Raw genomic sequence first — 13,542 nt, forward strand, 5'->3', positions numbered from 1 at the left:
CAGATCGTTATGGAAATAACTTCATTAAGCACATTCAACTACATACATGCAAGTTGACTTACATTACTGGTAAGGATTATCGGATAATACATATAATATGGTATGAACATTGAATAATTTAATATATTTTGTTTAATATTAGAAATGGTTGTCTTTACACCAAAAAATGGTTTGCAAGAAAAAGAATTCCTGTCCCATTACGTTTGTAAATGACACCGTCCTGTCTATTTTCCCACATTTCTCAACTTTACCGTTTTATCCCAGCCGCAGTAAATTAATCTGGTTCTGCTAAGATTGTGTACATTCTGTATCATTTATATTCCATTTTTTCATAAAGCATTTACGTTATGTAAGCATTGCATTTAGTAACGCTGCATTGACATTATTTTCTATAAGGCAGCCGTTCTACTGAACCAGTGATGGAGACCATGAATACGTCGTGTGTTATGTAAACCCATCTTCTCGAATGATGTCTTTTTTCTCGTCATACCTCCGCCCTCGCATACCGCCAAAGGCCAGCCTATAATTTTGTTAGTGATGTCCATTCGCCTTGGTTATAACGTCAGCTGATTCCGCATGGAATTACAATCGCCATTCAGTCTTTTAATGTTATTCAATATGTATTTCAAACTGGGAATATATTTAGTATATTGCTAACATTTTTGGACCCCGTACTGATACTGAAAAGACATTTGATATTGAGATCCGAAAGCTCCCTGCATAGCTTGAGATTCAATGATAAAACACTCGTTAAATTAATTTCTGAACATTTAATTAATTTTTTTCGAATGATTCACAACTGTGATTGTAGACTTAGATTTCCGACATCATAAAAATGAAAATTGCTTTAATCAGAACGTAGCGTACACTATTTATAATAAAACCGTTTCAATTTTGTTTTCAAATCTACGGTCAAATGACAGTGGCTTCTGCAATAGGCGTACAAGGGCTTTTTCCCATGTCATCAAAACCGACTGAATTACACAGGCTAAAGTTTTTGCATTTTTGCAGTTAGAACTGACTGAACATAATTGATTGTATTTTATTATGTCGATTTAATTTCTATATTTATTTATATTATTTTCATATTTAATTGAATAATTAACTTCCGCCCTAATTACCCATCCTCACACTTCATGTGCAGTGGGTTCAAAACACTTTGTACATCTCCTTCTCACAAGGTACATCAATCGTCGTGAAGCTTTAATTTTTGTACGTGGGCATATAACGAGGTAGATTGAATGTCTCTAGGATTTGTACACTTGGGTTTTCATTTGCTAGGGAACAAAGTAAAATAAGCATTCTGATAATTTCAGGCAATTCTGTAAGGTGTGTCAAAGCTGTTGTGTGACCGAATGTGTTTCCACTGGAAATATGGGGAGAGGAATAGTGGGATTCTAGCGACCAAATCAAGTTAGGCCAAATTCACCGAAAATTTACCAGCGTGACTTGACCATATGATCAGGCCCGACCCTGGGATGTGCGGGGCACAGGGCAACAAGCAATGAGCGCGGGGCCCAAGTAAAAATACTCCATTGCCTGAAAGCGCAGGGCCCAAGGCGGTTGCCTCGTTCGCCTTGCCATAGGGCTGGGCCTGCATAAGATATCAGTTATTCGTATTGCTGCCTTATTTTCTTTAAGTATTAAGATGTTAAGGCTTAGCTTATCTGTGTTGCCTGTAATCCGTGTGCGCATATGAGTGCACGCATGTATGTGCTTGTGTTCCTTCTTTTTCAACGTTATTTTGTCTAGTGTAGTTTATCTAAATTGCTGATATTCTGAATGGCAGCAGAGGAATTGATTGGTACACGTGACTTCCAAAATATGTAACAAATGTATATGCGGAAAGTTGTAGATTCCAGCAAATCTGAAGGTACTTTTCGATAAAAGTATACTTAAATTCAACACAAGTTTACTCCGTCCAAACGTTCTTAGTTTTTCATCACTCTGTCCAGTCTGTCTTAGTTTTGTCGGGTCAGCTTAGAATACACATAACATATCGGACGGTTAAGGATATATACAACACTTCGGACGGTTAAACATATACACAACTATTCAGACGGTCTAGGATAAACACTACACTTCCGACGGTTTAGGATATAATTTGCAACACTTCGTACTCTTTAGGATATACACAACACCTCGAACGATGTAGGGTATACACAACACTACAAGTTTAGTAAAATGAACGAACTATTTACTTCTCTACTTTACCAAGGTAAAATTGAAGAGACAGATACTTGTATTACTGTTAATTAAATCCCAAATAATCATAAATGTCATATTACATGTTCAAAAGTATAGAATGTTCCGAACGAATCCAAACAGTCTTCAATGTCTTAATATGTCAATATTCTTGACTGTTCTGATATATAAATAGTCTTGACTGTTCTGATATATAAATAGTCTTGACTGTTCTGATATATCAATAGTTTTGAATATCCTGATTGACCACAGCGATGCAATCTAGAATGTTCAAGCATGAATTCACAATAATTCCAAAGTGGTGTGTTAGTTCAAAGTTAATAAGCACTTAGTAAAGCCAATGAATTATTTAAATAAATAACGTCTCTCAAATTACAGACAAACACAAATATACACTCTGTTCATGATTGCCACAGGCTAGTATAAAAACAGGAATGAATAATTTGTTTATCAAATCCCATTTATTTACCCCCACTTGATTTACGACGCAATTGACAATTTCTGGAAAACCAAAAGAAAATCCTACTAACTGGTAGGCAAGGTTAGGCCTTGAACTCAAATTTTGGTAAGCATCTTGTTTACTACATATAATCATGAGAAGAGTCAGATATTCAAAAACTATATCCTCAATCACGGAAAAGGCATTAACCACACACACACACACACTATATATATATATATATATATATATATATATATATATATATATATATATATATATATATATATATATGTGTGTGTGTGTGTGTGTGTGTGTGTGTGTGTATATATATACACACACACACATATATACACACACACACACACACACACACATATATATATATATATATATATATATATATATATATATATATATATATATATATATATATATATATATATATATATATATATATATATATATGACATAGGAAGTCCTAAAATTTTCTTCAGATATAAAACAAAAATGTTCAGTGATATAATTCATTGCCAACTGTTAATTAGTACAGCTATTTTAAAATCATAATGTGAGAAAAAAATAATTGAGAAGCTATTTGCAACTGGGGCGAAATAAAAGTTCTGATATATCGCAATCCGAAAAGAAAACTGGACATATTTATACACTGAAAGATCTGTAGAGATAGAATAATAAGTGAAGGATATATCTTTCAGACTGGTGGAAGATCTACTTTCCACAATGCTCTCGCTGACAGGTTCTTCCACAACTTTCGGAGGAAGGGGATTCTGGTTCATGGGTTAGATTCTTCTACAACGGTAGGGGGTTGGTGATTGAGGTTCATAGATTATCTTTAGCCTCTTCCCGAAATTCATGTAAATGCCATTTTGGATGCATAAGTATTGTTTAGATGCTGCATCTTCATTACTCCCCCCCCCCCCGTGTGTGTGTGTGTGATTGTAGATTTAATTGTATTGTTTGTTGACTTTTCTCAATTATTATATGTTATGTACATCCGTATTTGTAAATGCGGTTGGTCCAAAGTTAATTCAGTAAGCGTCTTGGTTCTGTGGTTCTGTGACCTACTTGGTCAACAGGACACATACTGTATCTGCAAATGTAATACACTCCAGCCCAGTTGATATATGTTGTGGTGTTCCACGTGGGTCTGTTCTTGGACGTGTTCTCTTCATTCTGTACACTCAGTCGCTCTCAAGTGTCATAGATCATCATCTAGTGTCTCACCAATTGTACGCTGATGACACCCAAATATACAAATCTAGCTACCCAACTGAAGTTGATGCTACCATCCAAGGTGTAGTGAGGTGCATTTCTGATGTGAAATCATGGATGACATGTAATAAGCTGCAGATGAATGATGATAAAACTGAGGCCATTCTGATCACAACACAAAGACTTTCTTATTCACATCCTTTACCTCAAACAACAAATAACAGCAATACCAACATTAAGTTCACACAATCAGTACGAAACTTAGTAGTTACTCAGGATAGTACTCTCATATTACACCAACATGTCATGAACATATGCAAGGTTGCATATCTTGAGCTGAGACGCATCAGCTCAATTCGCAAATATCTTTCAGTTGATGCCACTAAAACACTTGTGTGTTCATTAGTACTTTCAAGACTGGACTATTGTAACTCGATTATGTCTCGTTCATCTCAATATCTACTCTAGAAACTTAAAACAGTTCAAAACACAGCTGATCGGATCATACTTAGAGTACCACGATCAGAGCACACCTGCCCGCTGATCTTTACCCTACACTGGCTATCCATTCGATCCAGAATCAAACACAAAATTTGTTCTCTGTGCTACGTTTCACTGTCGGACTCTAGTCCAACATAACCTATCCGACCTCACCCATGTGTACACACCAGCAATATACTTACGCTCCTCTTCTGACAATCGTATACTCATTATTTCCACTATGAAAACGAAGTCATATGGACAGCGTTCTTTTGCATACCAGGGCCCAGCAACGTGGAATGAATTGCCCACTGAACTTAGACACAAAGACACAGTGATCACATTCAAGAGTAATCTCAAAACTCACTTATTTCAACTGCAAGAACAAACATAAAGACCTAATGTTTCCTACCTTAAATATTCTCAGCATGTTTTTTTAATGTTTTCTAATTTCATTGTGTTTGTTTTTGTTGTTGTTGTTGTTGTTCTAGGGTTTAACGCCATTTTTCAGCACAAGATAGGCTATACATGGCGGCCAGTATAACTGGTGGAGGAAGAACCCTGGAAAACCCAGGGAAGAACCACCGACCCACGAGAAGCTACTGGCACGCTTTCCCACGTACCCACGCTAGCCGAGCCTTGGACTCGAACCCACGCAGACAGAGGTGAGATGGCAGTGATCCGGAACGGTGAGCGCTTTAGACCACTCGGCCACTCGGGGCCCCTTGTTTGTTTTTGTAATCATATCATTACATATTGTTTATCTTATATGTGTTGTCTAATGTTGTAAAGTGCTTAGAGCTTCTAAAGATCAGGCGCTATACAAAGTCCTCATTATTGTTATTATTATTATTATTATTATTATTATTATTTAATGTCAACCTCACCATACATAGTTAATATTTGTCTATGAATATAGCTAAAATATTTAGATCATTATTAATGAAGATAAAGAATTTTACTTGTAGCTGAATGTACTTTATTAGTTTTTCATTTAGAAATTCCTAAATATGTTGACACCTATGAATGTTTAAGGGAGGAGACCGACCTACGTTCTAGCTCAATTATTGTGTCTTAGTTTTATATCAATGTTGTTTACTTGAAACATTACTCATTCATGCCTCAAAATCCAAAGCGGAATCGGTCTTATTTCTGTTCAGTTTTTAATCTGGGTGGATTTATTTATTCAAATTATTCACCGGAATTACAAAAGTGCTCATTAATAATGCTTGGACTAAATCATTTATTTGGAGTTATAGTGGATTCAGACAAAGACATTTTGGATTATATTATTGTGATACATCGAAAGATTGTTATCACATCGCTACATTCCATGCTATTGGTGCAATATTAAATTCGAGACTACATGCACATCAACACATTCGATACTGAAATTTAGTTGGAATGCAACTGGAATTTGATTTGAACTCTATCTGGATATGGGATAGAGAGCTTTCAGTACTGTTTGCTAGTTAATTCACGATAATGTTCCTTTTAAAGTTTCACTTCGTTTTCAAGGGAAATAAATTTATTTGTTGAATTGTACAAAACGGTTTGATTTTCTCTACCTTCTCTTACTTAGTTCAAGAACACACACACACACGCATATATATATATATATATATATATATATATATATATATATATATATATATATATATATATATATATAGAGAGAGAGAGAGAGAGAGAGAGAGAGAGAGAGAGAGAGAGAGAGAGAGAGAGAGAGAGGTGTACGGAGGTAGATACCTATCCAACAAGATGACGCCTGCTGACACTGCAGGTGGGATCCATAAATTATGCCAAGGGCAGAACTCTTGTGGACGATTCTTATATAGGTGTAACAGACGTATTACTCAGTCTACTAGGGAAGGAGATGGAGAGAGAACCAGAGAGATTACCAAAAAATTTCGAAGCCGTCCTTGCATCGCATCATTTCGTACAATTGTTGTTACATAGTAGCATTTCTTGTTCCTGAAAAAAAAAAAAAAAAACTTCTGTGACTCATCAAACTTTATACGACTTCACTGTGATTATTTTCCGTTCTCAGCGGCGAGAGTTAAAACCATAATCGTCTGCTTTGGTTGTTTTTTTGCGGAACACTTGTTATTTGTTTACACTGAAAGGTGAAGGCCAAGAGTTAGAACGATGCGAAAAACACTTATCAGCTTCCATATGACTCACAGACGGAATAATGTCAAGGCTTGCTCAGAAAAGTCTTATCATTCATTTTACACATGATTTGTCATGATGTCATTTTGGTCAAAGTATGTCTGGTCTTATCTAAATAGAACGTACCAAATTAACACATTTGCTTGTACATATTGTGTTGTTCAGATACACAGGCGTCATGAGCAAGCATTAGGGTAAAGGTGGCCATAAAGTTGCTTGGAGAAAAGCATGGTTAAGTGGATGAAACAATACAAACTATTTAAAGCTAAAGGGAACGCGTACATTCGCTTTTTTCTCGAGAACACTGAGATAACTTCACAATTTAATATAAATAGTTAAAGAAAGCAAAATACTGACTAAGCAAACAAAAAAGGTTTTGATTGCTTTGATTTTGTTTTGTTTTTTTCTTTTTCTTCTTCTTCTTTCTATTAAGGATGAAAGTCAATTCTTAGATATTTAGTGATTTAACATCGGTGGTATTGATATACCCGTGACCGTCTAAACCGCTCCGGTGGCCTAGTGGTAAGAGCGTCCGCCTCGGATGCGGGAGGTCGTGGGTTCGATCACCGGCCGAGTCATACCAGAGACTTACAAAACTGGTCCTTACAGCTGCTTCGCTTGACGTTTAGCATTAAGAGGATAGTGTTAGGACTGGTCAGCCTGGTGTCAGGATAATGTGACTGGGTGGGTCATCATGCTATATGTCTGCGGCATGATGCCCCATTGTTAGACATCACTATAAACTGCCACATTGCAGACATCGTAGCAATATGACTGAAAAATTGTTAAAGCTACGTTAAAAAACAAAATCACATCACATCACATCACATCACGTGACCGTCTAAATATCAGTGGCCCAATGCTACACTGCTGACCGTATTACCAGTAGTGGTCCGTTAATATATCAATGACCGTATTATCAGAAGCGGTCCATTGTTGCACCCGTGACCGTATTACCAGAAGTGGTTCCCCTGACACATTGCATTCTTCTCAGCCTTATGGCTGTATCTAAATAATTGTTGAACAATATTTGGAGTATATATAGTTTGATCTAGAAATCACATATATACATATAGATGTCATTTATTTTTTTAAAGTAGTAATTCTGTTTTACCTGTTACATATATTGGATTTAATTTAATTGTTTGGAAGTTTCAAAACAAAATATTTTTGATTTCATAACATGTCAAAATAATGTAGTTTTGTTTACTTGGAACTCGATATTTGTTTAGAACATAGTTTGACCTTGACTCTTCAGTTGTAAACACCTAAAGCTGACCTAGTTCCCGACCTTTATTTAGAAATCAGTGAGAGAAGTAAAAAACTTTTATTTTCTAAGAGTAAAATGATTCGATTTTGTCAAGGTCATATGTAAATACTTCTCGAAGGTTCTGAAAAGTTGACCCTCATCCGGGAATTAATTTTTCGTTTCGAGTTACTGTCTAATCATTGTTTATAGAGATTTTTCTCAGTCGGGTTTAAAAACACTGGGACGTAAATGTGTTCTTTTGTTGTGTCAGTTTGGAGTTATTTTAATGTGTATTCGAATTATTTGAATTCAAAAGGATTAATTCTTTTTCCTGAAAATATATGAGTGCTCATACATAATTCTTGGACAAAGAAATTTTATTACATCTTATTGGGAAACTCAAACACTGGATTATTGTTTGCGAATAACACAAATCTGTAGACACATCACAGTAATAGCTACAGTATGTGTCATCGCCTTTCATCTTGGATTCTTCGTCGGGACTCGAATATTTGAGTTCATTATAACATTTCATTATTAGTACGTCTAAATTTTAATTCGTAAATTATTCTTTGATTATTTTTGGAGTTGATTCTTAAAACCGTAAGTTCCTTTGTATTTTATTTTTATTTTTTCACAGCTTTACCAGGGACATAAATTATTTGTTAAATTTTTCAAAGCTTGTTGTTTTCACTCTTTCTTTTGTTACTGTTTATTCGATCCTAAATACGTAGCATAAGATATCGCAAAATAAATGTTGACAGGATTCATATATATCCTTTGAAAGAAATGTTTCCTGAGAATATTTAGGACCGGGCTATATGCTTCATCCCCGATTGGGCCAGCATGTAGTCAGACAATCGGTATTCGAGACTGCATCATGTGATGTACTAATTTCCTTGTTTTGTTTGGTTGGGGGTACAGTTCCAAAAAAGAAAACAATAATAGGTTTAGTTAGTCACATAACGTCATGTAAAATCATGTCGATTCAGCTCGTGGCAATATCACCCATTGGAGCGAGTATAATTCCTGTACCTAAAGGACAATACAGATACTCTTAAACAACCTGTCTTCAGCCAACTGGAAAACCTGTCATGTGATCAATGGTGGCGCGAGGGTTTGATGCACCCTGGGGCTATGTTCTAGTAGCGCCCCTACGTTGCTACAGAGAACTGTTTTATGTAAGTTACCCGTCTCTGTGAGCTCCCGCAGTGGGCCCAGGGGCTGAACCCTGACCACCGACGATTTTCTTGCAATTTAATGCCACTTGGTGGCTTTTTCTGGTATCCAAAATCTTTCACAGCTATTTTGGCGTCCCAAAACCTCTGGCGCCCGGGGTGACGACCTCGTCCTCTTCCCCCCCCCCCCCCGCCCCAACCCCACACACACAAACTGATTAGATGTCTGTCCTAGGCGTACAATGTAAGACCTCGACTCTGATATTTATGTTTTGGGCTGAGATTTCTTACTGCTCAAATAATGGCGCTGTGTAACCTGTTCCGATTTTAACATCGAATGATAAGTCAAATTTTCCGGAATATCTCACACACTTGGCAGCCCACATCGTCGCTTTTCTACAAATGAAAGCTATAATATTTTAGTCAGACTTTACTTACTCAACTGTTTTTTTAATTTTCGTAATAAATTCAAATTCCCACACAAGCAAATGGACACGTTTTCAACTTCCGTTGGCCTACAGTTTAGTTTGCTGGAATGCGATGGTTGCCAGGAATACTGAAATCGGTTAAAAGGATGATAAGAATCCTGAACGAAACGAAGCTATCAAAACTATTTCTTAAATATTAGTATATTTTTATATCGTTTCGTGAAAGTATTCTTTAATTTAACCCGATTTCGGCATTCCCAGCTTCCATCGCATTCTAGCTAACTGAAACGTAGGCCAACGAAACATGAAAACAGGTCCATTCGCTTGTGTGAGAATTCAAATTTATTAGGTAAAAGACATCAGAATAAATAAAGTCTGACCAAAACATTATGACTTTAATTTGTAGCAAAGCGTTGTTATGAGCTGCCAAGTGTGCGAGATATTCCTAAAAATTTGACTTTGTTATGGTGTTAGTCGACATCAAAATACGCTACACAGTGCCGTTATTCAGGCAATAAGACCTCGGCGCCCAATACACAAATATCCAGGTCGAGGTCTTACAATGTAGGACTAATGTCTGCCCTTGCATCATAAATTTCGTTTCCGCATATAAGTATATTGTAGTTAAGTTCAATTTTGATCGATGCATGTAAACTTAGACTTTGTTATGGACTTTGTACGGACTTTGACGTGACCTTGGTGTATGAATTCTGTTTCCACCCAAAACTTTATGAAAGACTTAATCGACTGTAATCAAATCAAATTAAGCACGAGGATTTGTATACTGAGGGAACATAGGGCAAGTTCACTTTGATCAATTTATATAAAGACCGAGTAATGAATATTGCTTGACATTGCAGTTTAGCGTTGAATCATTAATGTTGCCTCGCTTGTTACTTTTGAAGGCCTGGGATTCAGAGTTTATATTGAAAGGATTGCGGTTTTTTAATTGTCACTAGTTTCGTAACCTGAATATTATAACGTCATTAAATTCTTGAATTTGCAAACTTTATATCTCTCCTTCATTTTTCTTCTCTGAATCTCACTTCAACCAATTTATATCAAAGCTCAAAGAAGTTATAAAATAGTATTCCGGTGGTGCAGGACGTTTATCAAGAAAGCATTTTATTCGAAGTTTATTCCCACTGTCAAACCCACCGTTTACAGACTTGACAGCCAGAATTTATTTATTTCTTTTCTTTTTAAAAATTAAGTCTCAAGCTTGTTTTAATAGAATTTCAACCTTTCAGCTGAGGACAGAGAAATGAGCTAGTAAATTAACATACAAGTGCGTGTTATATTTCACCATCACATTTTATTCCGTGTACTTTATTGTTATGTCATATAGGAGGGCAAGCTCATCTAGGATGGCTGCGGAGACTGAGACATAGCCAAAGTACGTGCTGCTTCACGTACCAGGCTAGACCCCGAATCGTATCAGATGCAAAGAAAACTATTTTTTCAGTTTTGTGTGTAGTTCTATTTATGTTTTCATATTCGTTTGCCTATAAATCCAAATCAACAGTTACGTTTACATGTTTGAGAACCTTTTGATAAATGTATTTCTTTGGGAGAGATATTGACATGTATAAATGTGAAAATGTATATGTTGAAACATTAATTATTTGGATTGAAAATATAAGTAATACTTGCATTCAGCCTCAATATAAATTAGAGACACGTAGGACGATAATATCCCTCTCTCTCTCTCTCTCTCTCTCTCTCAAATACGTTTCTCTTTTTCTCTCTAAAATACGTACATATGTATCATTTATACGTACATAAATTCCGTCTAGAACATCAAATAACTTGAAATCATTATTTTTTTATATTAAGCTGTCATTTAAACTTCTATTTAAGCATTCTACATCTATCAAGCATCTCGCGGCTAATATTCACACACTACATTTAGTCTAAACTACTATTTAAAAAAAAATATCTAGCCGTCTTTAACATATCCTGCAGCCTTTATCTCAATTAAAATCTAAAAGAACATAATTTTTTTTTTTATTCTACATACGCGTAATTTGATTCCTTGGCAAATCGTTAGATCTAAAAACCAAGACATGGAGGTTACCATGAGTCACTTACTTCATCTGCTGGTTTATTTTCATGTCCTTTCCCTTGCTTTTTTCTAAACCGATCTGGGTCAAAATGTACTTTATTCAGATGATAGCGTAATTAATATTAACCAGTCTAAAACGTGTCCCAGATGAAAATCCATCCCAAATGGATATCACATGATGGAAATGTTGCTATGGGAGTTGTTTCCAGATCTTTTTTAATCGCTCTTAGAGACCACACCAAACGACTGTATGCGCCATTGAACAAAGTTCTTAGAATATGTTGTCCAATCTGCGTGAAGAAAAATAAATAAATTATAGAAACCTTTTTATGCAAACTAACCCTACTACAGAAATACAATCAACTATATTTAAAGAAGTATTGCCTACAGTAGCATCAGCTAAAATAGTAGTAGCAGTTGCAGTAACAGGTGTCGTGGTAGTGTACGTGTAATGGCTGCGGTATTATTATTATTATTGTTATTATTATTATTATTATTATTATTAGTAGTAGTAGTAGTAGTAGTAGTAGTAGTGGTAGTAGTAGTAATATTAGTAACCTTCTTCTTCTTCTTCTCCATCATTATCTTCTTCTTCTTATGATTATTATTAGTAGTAGTAGTAGTAGTAGTATCGGTCTTTGAGTATAGCATATGCTATATGCGCCCACTTGTATGTCGTAAGAGGCAACTATTGTAAGCAAATGTAGGCAAAATGTTTTACAATGGGGTGCGTCCCGGGATAATATTCCGACTGAGGAAGTCTTGGACTTATTCAAAGGTGCTAGGGATATCCAAAGTTATTTGCACTATATAGCTATGATTGAACTAAATCCTATTATTATTATTATTATTGTTGTTGTTGTTGTTGTCGCGTTTATCTTTTCGATGGAAGAAGTCAATCAATAGAGACATCTTCAATCTTTCTTTCATACACGAATATCAGTATTGTCTATAAGGGCAGTCACACAGAAAAAGCCAGTTGCCTGAATAAGTACCGTATGCCCTACGCCTAGAAGTAGAAACAGAGCTTTCCCTGATCAAGTTTCGTTCAGAAACTTGTGTGCCTTTAAAGCATAATTGCAAATCAATTATCTTAACCATCATAAACATATGCTGTAAGTTGAGTTTGAGAACTTTTCTACGTGGATTGAAAAGCGGTTAAATCATCGTAATGACTGACATATCATGGCTTATTCCTCATTATTGCTATGACCGATACGATCAATTTTGTTAAATTTTAGATTCTGACATATATTTCTCATTGGCTTATATAATACACGTATTTATCAGTAAGCTTTTTACAGGGGCCCGGCATAGGGGCCCATCAGTAAGATTTTTACAGAGGGCCCATCAGTAAGCTTTTTTACAGAGGCCCACATAGGGGCCCATCAGTAAGCTTTTTACAGAGGCCCCGCATAGGGGCCCATCAGTAAGATTTTTACAGGGGCCCATCAGTAAGCTTTTTTACAGGGGCCCGCATAGAGACCCATCAGTAAGCTTTGCATAGGGGCCCAAATACCCTAGCTACGCCACTGAACCTACGTTTAATACTATAAAAGCAGGATCTGATGCATCAAATAGTTTGCTTAATTGTTATGGACCTTAAAAGAGAATCAGTTACCACTTAAAAGAACCAATCTGACAACATTACCTTGTTTAAACAAGGATGATGCAAATAAGATTTCTTACTTAGTTTATTTTTAAGTTTGTCTATTCTATTTGCACGTAATGCACGTCAGCATCGGCCAATCATTCTTTGCACTTAGAGACTTGTTATCCAAAAGTGGATTATGTGAACTTTGGGTTAATCAAGGGGTGGGTAATTTATTTATTTATGAGTTATTTATGGGTACTTTCTAACAAAGATTGACGGCTAATTTTATTTCAGACTGAATGGAGAGGTTACGGATTTCTTTTGAAGCTTCCATTTATGCAAATGTCGCATCCTTTTATTCCGCGTCGGCTGCAATTAGCGGTACATTTCCTCGGCATGATATAGTTAACAATGTTTTTGACGCGCATTCAAAACGAAAACAAATAAAGAAATCATTTTATCCTAAAATGTATCTGGATGACGTTCACCTTTTAAAATG

The sequence above is a fragment of the Sinohyriopsis cumingii genome, unplaced genomic scaffold (assembly GCF_028554795.1).
Source record: "Sinohyriopsis cumingii isolate HCF-2022 unplaced genomic scaffold, ASM2855479v2 utg000646l, whole genome shotgun sequence".
Lineage (NCBI taxonomy): Eukaryota > Metazoa > Mollusca > Bivalvia > Unionida > Unionidae > Sinohyriopsis > Sinohyriopsis cumingii.